Source organism: Pelodiscus sinensis, unplaced genomic scaffold (assembly GCF_049634645.1).
Source record: "Pelodiscus sinensis isolate JC-2024 unplaced genomic scaffold, ASM4963464v1 ctg41, whole genome shotgun sequence".
In the NCBI taxonomy this organism is placed as follows: domain Eukaryota; kingdom Metazoa; phylum Chordata; order Testudines; family Trionychidae; genus Pelodiscus; species Pelodiscus sinensis.
The window spans coordinates 1,494,269-1,504,894 of record NW_027465993.1 but is presented as its reverse complement, the minus strand read 5'-3'; the positions used below and the strand labels follow the sequence as shown (position 1 = coordinate 1,504,894).

The window sequence follows — 10,626 nt, the reverse complement described above, 5'->3', positions numbered from 1 at the left end:
AAGGGCTGATAGTCCCAGGGGTTGGTGCGGGGCTATGCTGGGGCTGTATGGGGAGAAGTGGGGGGGACTTGGCAAGGGGCTGTGGTTCCTGGGGGCCAGTGTGGGGCTATACTGGGCAGTACAGGGGGGCAGGAAAAGGGGGAAGGCTGTGGGCTGGGGGATCCAGGGCCTGGTGTGGGGCACAGTTGGGGGGGGACTTGTGACCCGGGGGGGGGGGGTGAAGGGGCCTGTGCCTGGATGGTTGGGGAGCAGGGGCTCTGGGGGATGCTCAGCTGGGTGTCGCTGGGAGCTGTGCCTTGGTGATGTGGCAGGTTTGGGGGGGCTGGTGGGCTGTGGGTCTCAAAGGGTCAGGGCTTTAGGAAGGGGCTGTGGAAGGCTGTACCTGAGTGGTATGGTGGGCTGGGCTTGGGGTGGGTTTCTGGGGCTGGGAGGGCAGGGTTTGGGGGGGCTGGTGCAGGGTTTGGGGGGGCTGGTGCAGGGTGGTGCCAGGGCAGTGCAGCAGGACCAGAATGGAGAGGGCCAAGGGTTGGTGCCAAGTTGCAGCTGGGTAGTGTGGAGGGGCCGCAGGGGCCGGTGTTGGCGGGAGGGAGGGATGGAGGAGCCCGGGGGTCAGTGCGGAGCTGTGCCTGGTGGTGCGGGGGCTGGGAGCTGGTGCGGGGCAGAGATGGGGGGCCAGGGGCCAGTGCGGGGTAGGGATGGGGGACCGGGAGGGCTGTGCTTGAGTGCTGCAGCAGGCAGGACTGGGGAGGCTGGTGTGGACCTGTGCCTGGTGCCAGGGATGGAGACCAGAGGGATGGGGCAGGTGCGGGCAGGGATGGGGACCTGGTGTGGGTGGGGATGGGGCCAGAGGGATGGGGGTCTGCTGTGGGCGGGGATGGGGCCAGAGGGATGGGGGTCTGGTGCGGGCGGGGATGGGGCCAGAGGGATGGGGACCTGGTGTGGGTGGGGATGGGGCCAGAGGGATGGGGGTCTGGTGCGGGCGGGGATGGGGCCAGAGGGATGGGGCAGGCGCGATGCAGGGATGGGGCCAGAGGGATGGGGACCTGGTGTGGGTGGGGATGGGGCCAGAGGGATGGGGGTCTGGCGCGATGCGGGGGGGGCAGGGATGGGGGTCTGGCGCGATGCGGGGGGGCAGGGATGGGGCAGGTGCGATGCGGGGGGGCAGGGATGGGGGTCTGGCGCGATGCGGGGGGGGCAGGGATGGGGGTCTGGCGCGATGCGGGGGGGCAGGGATGGGGCAGGTGCGATGCGGGGGGGCAGGGATGGGGGTCTGGCGCGATGCGGGGGGGGGGCAGGGATGGGGCAGGTGCGATGCGGGGGGGCAGGGATGGGGGTCTGGCGCGATGCGGGGGGGGCAGGGATGGGGGTCTGGCGCGATGCGGGGGGGCAGGGATGGGGTCTGGCGCGATGCGGGGGGGGCAGGGATGGGGCAGGTGCGATGCGGGGGGGCAGGGATGGGGGTCTGGCGCGATGCGGGGGGCAGGGATGGGGGTCTGGCGCGATGCGGGGGGGCAGGGATGGGGGTCTGGTGCGGGCGGGGAGGGGCAGGTGCGATGCGGGGGGGCAGGGATGGGGCAGTTGCGATGCGGGGGGGGCAGGGATGGGGCAGGCGCGATTGCGGGGGGGCAGGGATGGGGGGCCCGGGCCCCCTCCCCCGCTGCCGCAGTGACGCCCGTGATGTCAGGCGGCGGCCCCCCGCCCGCAGCGCAGCCAACCAGCGGCCGCGGGGCGGGGCGCAGCCCGAGTCCGGAGCCCGGCGAGGCGGCGGCTCAGAGCAGCGCGGAGCCGGGTGCAGCTGCCGATGCCGGTCGCAGGGAGCCGCTGAGCCGCGGCCCAGGTAGGAGCATCCGGCCCGGCCGGCAGGTGCCGCGGGATTGGCCACCGCGGGGAACGAGGGGACGAGCCCCCCCCCCGAGAACAGGTGGGGAGCGAGCTTGGCCCCCCCCCGAGAACAGGTCGGGGAGCGAGCTTGGCCCCCCCCCCGGAGAACAGGTCGGGGAGCGAGCTTGGCCCCCCCCCGGAGAACAGGTGGGGAGCGAGCTTGGCCCCCCCCCGGAGAACAGGTCGGGGAGCGAGCTTGGCCCCCCCCAGAGAACAGGTGGGGAGCCCCACCGGGAGAACAATAGAACGAGCTCGGGCCCCCCCCCCCCCGGGTAGAACAGGTGGGGAGCGAGCTTGCCCCCCCCCGGAGAACAGGTCGGGGAGCGAGCTTGCCCCCCCCCCCGGAGAACAGGTCGGGGAGCGAGCTTGCCCCCCCCCCCCGGAGAACAGGTCGGGGAGCGAGCTTGGCCCCCCCCAGAGAACAGGTGGGGAGCCCCACCGGGAGAACAATAGAACGAGCTCGGGCCCCCCCCCCCCCGGGTAGAACAGGTGGGAGAGCCCCTCCCCAGAGAACAATAGAGCGAGCTCGGGGCCCCCCCCCCGGGTAGAACAGGTGGGAGAGCCCCTCCCCAGAGAACAATAGAGCGAGCTCGTCCCCTCTCCCCGGAGAACAATGGGGCGAGCTCGGATTCCCTGGGGGAGAACAGGTGGGGGAGGGGCTTGCCGCCCCGCTCCCCCCCCCGGACCAAAGGAGCGGCCCCTGGTGCCCTGTGTCTCCTGGCTGCGCGGGGCAGCGGGCGAGAGCTGCCCCCCAAACAGAGAGGGGCAAGGCCCTGGTTGCGGCAGGGCTGGGCCGGCTGATGTCACGCCGGTGTGGCCGGTCCCTTGGCATGGGGGGGGAGGCTGAGTGAAAAACAGGCCAGGGAAGGCTGGGCGGGGCAGGCCAGTGTGGGGCGCACTGCTCCGGGAAACAGCAAATCCCGCTCGCTCCTCAGGGATGCAGGAATCCGGGCGCGTCCGGCATCTCCCCTGCCTGGCCAGGCCCTGGGGCAGTGAATTGTCCTGGGCTTCGCTCCTGAGCCACAGGGGTGGCTGCTCCTTAGGGCTCTTCTCTGGCAGCCCTTAGCCCTCTCCCCTGCGCTCTCCAGCAGCGGCAGAGCCTCAGAGAAGCCGGGCAGGAGCGGGCGGGGGCAGTGCCGAGCGACCGTCACCCCGCCCTGGCAGGGACAGAAGGGAGAGAACGCCGAGTCATGGGGCTGGGCCGGTGGGCACGAGCCAGGGAGCCCGGCTGCTGGGGGTTCTAGCAAGTCCCTCTGCCTGGATCCCGGGCGCCGCGGCGTTTTCCGGACTGGCAGAACAGGGCAGGGAGCGTGTAGACAAAATGTCCGTCTCGCTGGCTGGGTCCGCCTCTGGGTTTGCTGGTGGCCCTTGCCTGGCTGCTTTCCACAGCCCGCGTGCCCAGGGACTGCGGGAGGGGCACGGCCTAGACGGCTTTTTGCGGATGGCCCTGCGTGGTGGGTGGTGTCCTGGCAGGGCAGTCCGGTGCACGCTCCTGTCCGATGCTCGTGGGGGAAGCCGTTACCCATCAGGGAGAGGGCTTCGCGGCTCCTTCCAGGATCCCCAGGGGCTGGGCCGAGGTTTGGCAGGGAACGGGCTGGGCGTCAGCCATTTTGCAGGCTGTCGAGGCTGCCGTGATAGGGCTGGGAGCAGGTGTGTGTGTGTTGGTGTTAGGGGAAAGGGGGAGGGCGTGTCCCGCTGCTCCGCAGTTGAGCTACCCTGCGGCCTGAGCTGAGATGGCTCCAAGCCCTGGCTCTAGCCCGGGACGGTTAAGGTGGCACATGGCCCAGATGGCAGCGTACCCTGCCCCCCCCAGTCCAGCTCTTGTGCCTCAGGGCTGAGGTGGCAGACCTGGAGGGTCAGGGTGCAGAGCACCTGTCTGCTTTCTTGTCACTCAAGGCCACAACATGGGAACAACATGGCTGCCCGTGGGCCTGGCTGAGTGCGCTGATTGTGGCTGGTGCCTGAGTGCGCACGGGGAAGGCCAGAGTGAGGCACCTCTCTCCTGCCGAGGCCAGGCACAGCGCTGCAGGGAGGCACTGGCTCCTAACAAAGAAACGCCATTCCTGCCGGCCTCAGCTGTGCCTTCGGGCGTGTCTGTCGGCTCCCTGGAGCCTGCCAAGAATGGGATGGTACCAGACATTCCTGCCAACGGACCCCAAAGATTCCCGAGTCGACTTTACCTACAGGTGCCATTTCACTGCTGAAACCTGTGGCTATTGGCTTCAGCCCTGCTGGGAAACGCTGCTTGTCACAGCTTGGTCCTATGAGCCTGGCCTGGTGGAGAGCAAATACTCAGCAATAGTTCAGGGATCAGACTGCAGGGGGAAGCAGCGTAAGCCGGCTGCCTTGGCCGTCACAGAGCAGCTGGGAGTTCCTGCCACAGTGCCCCCAGATTTCTAGCTGTCTCGCTTGGAAGCTTATCCCTCCACCAAGAGAAAGGGCTCTGCAAAACAGGTCTTCCCCTCTTGGACCGCCAGCTAGAACAGCAGCACAAGGAGAAGTGACCTGCAGTCGCTAGGATTCATTACCAACCCCAACAGATGATGGGCAAGAGGATGCACATGGAACTAACGCGTCTGCGAGACAGCCCGTGTCTGCTCTGGCCCTTGTGGCAGTGCTCCCTGGGGTCGCTGTGGCAGGGGGTGGGTGAATGGCTCCTGAAAAGCCAGGGAGGGCCACGCTGCCCTTTTCTTCTTTTGAGGTTTGGCTGTAGTGTGCACTTGATGCCCTGCGAATGTGGACAGATTTATTTCCCGGTCTGGAGGGATGGGTACTGCTTTTCAGACGCTAATGGCAGCAGCACAGCGCACAGCATGCTAGCTCAGTTCACTTCCCCTGGGTTAGGACAGGTGTGTGTGTGTGTGTGTGTGTGTGTGGTTTTAGAGCGGGGCACATTTCGGCAGGCAGAGTGCAACCCAGCAAGAGTGTGTGTGTGTGTGTGTGTGTGTGTGTGTGTGTGTGTGTGTGTGTGTGTGTGTGGTTTTAGAGCGGGGCTCATTTAGGCAGGCAGAGTGCAACCCAGCAAGTAAGTGTGTGTGTGTGTGTGTGTGTGTGTGTGTGTGTGTGTGGTTTTAGAGGGGGGCACATTTCGGCAGGCAGAGTGCAACCCAGCAAGTAAGTGTGTGTGTGTGTGTGTGGTTTTAGAGCGGGGCACATTTAGGCAGGCAGAGTGCAACCCAGCAAGTAAGTGTGTGTGTGTGTGTGTGTGTGTGTGTGTGTGTGTGTGTGTGTGTGTGTGTGGTTTTAGAGCGGGGCACATTTAGGCAGGCAGAGTGCAACCCAGCAAGTAAGTGTGTGTGTGTGTGTGTGTGTGTGTGTGTGTGTGTGTGTGTGTGTGTGTGTGGTTTTAGAGGGGGGCACATTTCGGCAGGCAGAGTGCAACCCAGCAAGTAAGTGTGTGTGTGTGTGTGTGTGTGTGTGTGTGTGTGTGTGTGGTTTTAGAGCGGGGCACATTTAGGCAGGCGTGCAACCTTGCATTTGGACATTTGGCTGGGCGGCCGTGGCATGCGCGCACCCACACGCAGTGCGCTCGCACCACTGTAAATAATGTCAGCAGACTTCTTACCACCCCCTGCGGGGCAGGATCTCAGCCCCTGCTTGGTGTGCTCTCTTGCCATGGGCTCAGGTCCGTGTGTCTGTCTGTCCTTTTGGGGCGGGATAGCTGCTCTTGCATCACCAGGGCCACTTCCTGTGAGCCTTGAATTTCCTCGGAGTCGCCCGCCCAAGGTGACTGAGTAACTTGAGAGGGCTGACGAGCCCTATGCTGGGGAGAGGGCAGGGACATGCAAGTGCAGCGAGCGGATGGCAAGTCCTCGGTGGGCAGGTGGCTGGCTGAACACAGTGGGTAAGAAGGGAGAGGGGGGCAAAGATGCTCGCTCATCAGATTTCAGCCCTGATTATTTGCCACTGTTTTTCTGGGAGTCCCTCCCCTGCTTCCCCTTTCGCTAGGACACAAGGCTTCAGCAAGGCCCGGGGCCCAAACCTGCAGCCGTTAGCTCCTCGAGCATCGCCCCCGTTCTGTGCCACGGGGCTCCTGGGACGGACGTGCTGGCCACCGTGGGGGAGGTGCCAGATGGCCAGTGGATTGTCAGAGCGGGGCCCCTGGCTACTAAGCCAGTCCTGAAACGCCCAGTACTCGTGCCTAGGCCTAGCGCTGCTCTCTGCTGGCACCCCCAGGGCCTGTCCCCGTGGGCCTGCCCCGTGAGCAGCCGGTCCCAGCCCTGCGTGTCCCCGCTCTGCCCTTCAGGGGCTCAGTGACTGCAGGGCAATGGGGACTCGGCCCCTCTGCTCTGTTGCAGACGGGGGGGCATCGCCCGCAGTGCCTGTCGTCCTGCCCCGCCCCCCGTGGGCAGCGGCAGCCAGTGACCCGATACTGGGGTAGCGTGAGCCGCCATTGCCCCCAGCCCCCATGGGGAGCCAGGCCCCAGAGCCTGCGTATCGGCCCTGCCCGCTCCCGTCCTGCCGTTCCACACAAGGGGCACAGCGAGGCCAGCAGAGTGGTGCTCGTCTTGCGCCCCACGGCCCTTGTGTGCTCGCTCTGCGCACCAGGGCTGCTCATCCTGCCCCCAGGAAACAGCCTGGCTACTGGGAAGGGCTCGTGTCTCCCTTCTGGAGCCTGGACTCCATGGGCCAGCCCCGGGGCCCCGTGAGGGCGGGTGTCGCTGCACAGCTCCAGCAGCCTCCATCGGAATTGACGGAGACGGCAGGAGCCCTGGCCCCACTTTGAGACCCAGCAGTGGCCCCAAGGGCTTCTTCCAGCTGCTGGGCCAGTGCAGGCTGTGCCCCTTGCTCCACTTCGGCCCTCCCGCTGCACCACGGGGCTGGCACGCTTTGCCCCTTTGAGCAGGCCTGCCAAGCCCGTGGCCTGCTGTGAGCAGGAGCGCCCCGCCCGGCTCAGGAGCCTGCCCCCTGCTTACTGCCTGCCCACCTGCACCGTGGCCTGCTGTGAGCGGCAGCGCCCCGCCTAGCTCGGGAGCCTGCCCCCTGCTTACTGCCTGCCAAGCCCGTGGCCTGCTGTGAGTGGCAGCGCCCTGCCCGGCTCGGGAGCCTGCCCCCTGCTTACTGCCTGCCTGCACCGTGGCCTGCTGTGAGCGGCAGCGCCCCGCCTGGCTCGGGAGCCAGCCCCCTGCTTACTGCCTGCCCACCTGCACCATGGCCTGCTGTGAGCGGCAGCGCCCCGCCTAGCTCGGGAGCCTGCCCCCTGCTTACTGCCTGCCAAGCCCGTGGCCTGCTGTGAGTGGCAGCGCCCTGCCCGGCTCAGGAGCCTGCCCCCTGCTTACTGCCTGCCCACCTGCACCGTGGCCTGCTGTGAGCGGCAGCGCCCCGCCTAGCTCGGGAGCCTGCCCCCTGCTTACTGCCTGCCAAGCCCGTGGCCTGCTGTGAGTGGCAGCGCCCTGCCCGGCTCAGGAGCCTGCCCCCTGCTTACTGCCTGCCCACCTGCACCGTGGCCTGCTGTGAGCGGCAGCGCCCCGCCTAGCTCGGGAGCCTGCCCCCTGCTTACTGCCTGCCAAGCCCGTGGCCTGCTGTGAGTGGCAGCGCCCTGCCCGGCTCGGGAGCCTGCCCCCTGCTTACTGCCTGCACCGTGGCCTGCTGTGAGTGGCAGCGCCCTGCCCGGCTCGGGAGCCTGCCCCCTGCTTACTGCCTGCACCGTGGCCTGCTGTGAGCGGCAGCGCCCCGCCTGGCTCGGGAGCCTGCCCCCTGCTTACTGCCTGCACCGTGGCCTTCTGTGAGCGGCAGCGCCCCGCCTGGCTCGGGAGCCTGCCCCCTGCTTACTGCCTGCCTGCACCGTGGCCTGCTGTGAGCGGCAGCTCCCCGCCTGGCTCGGGAGCCAGCCCCCTGCTTACTGCCTGCACCATGGCCTGCTGTGAGCGGCAGCGCCCCGCCTGGCTCGGGAGCCTGCCCCCTGCTTACTGCCTGCACCGTGGCCTTCTGTGAGCGGCAGCGCCCCGCCTGGCTCGGGAGCCTGCCCCCTGCTTACTGCCTACCTGCACCGTGGCCTGCTGTGAGCGGCAGCGCCCCGCCTGGCTCGGGAGCCTGCCCCCTGCTTACTGCCTGCCTGCACCGTGGCCTGCTGTGAGCGGCAGCGCCCCGCCTGGCTCGGGAGCCTGCCCCCTGCTTACTGCCTGCCTGCACCGTGGTCGAGCGGGGTGCGAGAGCCCTGCCGTACGTTTGAGTTCTCCACGGGGCTCAGCCGGGCTAGCTCCTCACCGAGCGGCTAGGCGACCCTGCGCGCACACAGGCAGCCCTGGCTGAGAAGGGGCCTCTGGCCCCGGGCTCCCAGCTCAGCTGCTCTCAATGGCGCTCCTGTTTGCATTTCAGCAGCATCTGCCCCAGTGAGACGGGACCGACTGCTGCCCTCGCGAGCTGGCAGCCTGACCAGACAGGGCCGCAGTGGGCAGGAGAAAGGGAAGTGATTTGCCCAGCCCACCCAGCAGGCCACTGCCACTGCCAGGCCGGTGCCCTACCCACTAGACTTTGCTGCTGCTTTACTTGTTAGCTGCATTGGGGTAGTTCCCAGAGGCTGCAGCCAGGTTTGGGGCTGGCCTGTGCACCGACGAGCAGTCCCTCCTGTGCACACCTGGCAAACTCCCCAGTCCCCCCCATCATTGTAAAGGGAATTGGTGTTTTGGATTCATATCCCTTCCCTGCGTCGGCACATTTGTTTTCAAGTGAGATAGGGAGTAAAACGAGGAGTGCACACGAGCGAGGGAATAATGCAAGAGGGGACTGTCAGAGCCAAGTGCCTCCTCTCGTGAGGCTGGCTGGGTCCGTGTGGCAGAGAAAAGCAAAGTGATGAGAGGAGGGAGGGCAAGATCTGGGAAAAGAAGGGGAGCTGATGCTCGGCATAGAGTGGTGCCAGCTAGTGCCAGGCCAATGCCATCAGTCTGCAGGTGTCTCTGGGCCTGTTTCATTCGCGTCGTGCAGCCACCTGTCTTGGAAACAACTCCAGAGATGAGGCCACGTGCCTGGCTGGTATAAACTGGCATTCCTCCCCTGGCAGCGATGGGCATAGTGACGCCTCTGCCAGCAGCAACGCGTCCGGGCTGCAGTCCTGGGGAGCTGATCCTGCCCACGGCGATGCTCTCCCAAGCGCTGCCGTGTCACGTAGAATCTGCGGAGACCTTAGATGGGGCATCCAGGCCAGGATCAGCCCCAACTCGATCATCCCAGCCAGGGCTTTGTCAAGCTTGGCCTCAGAAACCTCTAGGGATGGAGATTCCGCCTCCTCCCTAGGGAACCCAGCCCAGCGCTTCCCCACCTCCCGGGGAAATAGGTCTTCCCCAATCACTTGATCTCTGGATGAGTTTTCAGTGCCGAGACGTGGGCTCTTGTGAATCGCTGAGGGTGGAATTCACCCTGTGCCCAGGGCCAGCGGCAGCGGCGTCACCAGTTCTGGAGCTCTCGGAAGAGGGCTCCCCGCTGTGGGTGCTCTGGATTCGGAGGCCCCAGTAGGGAGAATTCTGGCTGGAACATGAGACCCCGGTAGTGAGCCCCAAAACACGCCTCTCAAGGCTGCTGATTTCTGGACCGCTCCAGAGAAGACAACGTCTGGCTCCCCACCCAGCAATTCCTGGCCCTCTAGTGCCTGTGCGAGACGCACTCGCTCGGCAGGCAGGCGCAGCGCGTGAAACACGTTTCCGAGTCACGCAGTGTCCAGGAACCTGCACCTCTGAGGGTGCTTTCAGTGCTGCAGGGAGCTGTGCAAAGGCGCAGCTGGGTTCTGCTCCTGCTGGATTGCTAGGCTGGTTCCAGCTCAGCCAGCAGAACCCGGTCTGTGTCCAGATCCAGGTGGAGAACCCCCCCCCCTGGAATACAGGGCAAGGCGCCCCTGGAATAGGGTTGCCAACCCTCCTGGCTTTGCTGGGAGTCTCCCAGAGTTGGACTCGCTCTCCCAGAGGCTGCTGAAGACGAAAGGGGAGATTTTAAACTAGGGATGTGAGAGTTTAACCTGTTAGCTAATGCTTATTGGTTCCAGGTATCGGTTAAACGCCCGGCTGCTCCTGGGACCCCCTCCAGCCCGCAGTCTGTGGCCGCTGGCAGCCCCCAGAAGAGCCCGCTTGCCGGCAGTTGCCAGGGCCAGGAGCTGGCAGCGGCTGGGAGCCGACTGTGCAGGCTGCTGAGTGCTGACTCTTCAGCTCCCATTTACTGGGGACTGTGGCCAATGGAAGACGTGGGGCGGAGTCTCCTCCTCTCCAGGTGCCACAGGGATATCCTGACAGCTCCCGGGAGCCTGCCTTAGCCCCGCTGCACCACTGCCTGGGAGCCGCCTGAGCCAAGGGCTGTCTGGACAGAGCCTGCACCGCGCACCCTCGCCTGCTTCCCACCCTGCTGCCCCAGCCTGGCGACAGTGAGTGAGGATGAGGGAGAGCGAGTGATGGAGGGAAGTGGGGTGGAGGGTACAGGGTGGGGCAGGAGCGGGCCCTTAGGGAAGAGGCAGGCCAAGGGTGTTAGGGCTTTTGTGATTAGACAGTTGGCAACCCTAGCTGATCTGCAGGGCGTAGCCTCGCTCCAGGGTGGCGCTGAGTGCTCTGTCTCAGGAAAGCACTGATGCACATGCCTACCTTTAACCGTGTTTCCCTGGCTCAGCCTGGGTGCACTGCATTGCAGCCTGAGCCCCAGGAGCGTCGCTTTAGAGAGGGTCAGTGCGTCAGAAAGAAAGAGCTTTGTTGCCGACAGGTGGCAGCCATTGGTTAAACGGTGAAGCAGTGATTTGTGGTTAGAGGCTGCAGACACTGGGCCCTATCC

At 66.0% G+C, this 10,626-nt stretch overlaps 1 protein-coding gene across 7 annotated transcripts in view; it reads left to right on the top strand.

Annotated features, from left to right (window-relative positions):
• Positions 1–1,711: 1,711 nt before the first annotated feature.
• Positions 1,712–10,626, top strand: part of KIF1A (kinesin family member 1A) — a 123,911-nt gene continuing 114,996 nt past the window's right edge. For 6 of the 7 annotated variants that reach the window (XM_075917838.1, XM_075917837.1, XM_075917839.1 and 3 more), the window contains exon 1: positions 1,712–1,837. The gene's annotated coding sequence lies outside the window, so the exon portion shown is untranslated. Of the gene's footprint in view, positions 1,838–9,856; positions 10,229–10,626 lie in introns of all 7 variants that reach the window. The other variant, XM_075917836.1, reaches the window with a different exon arrangement.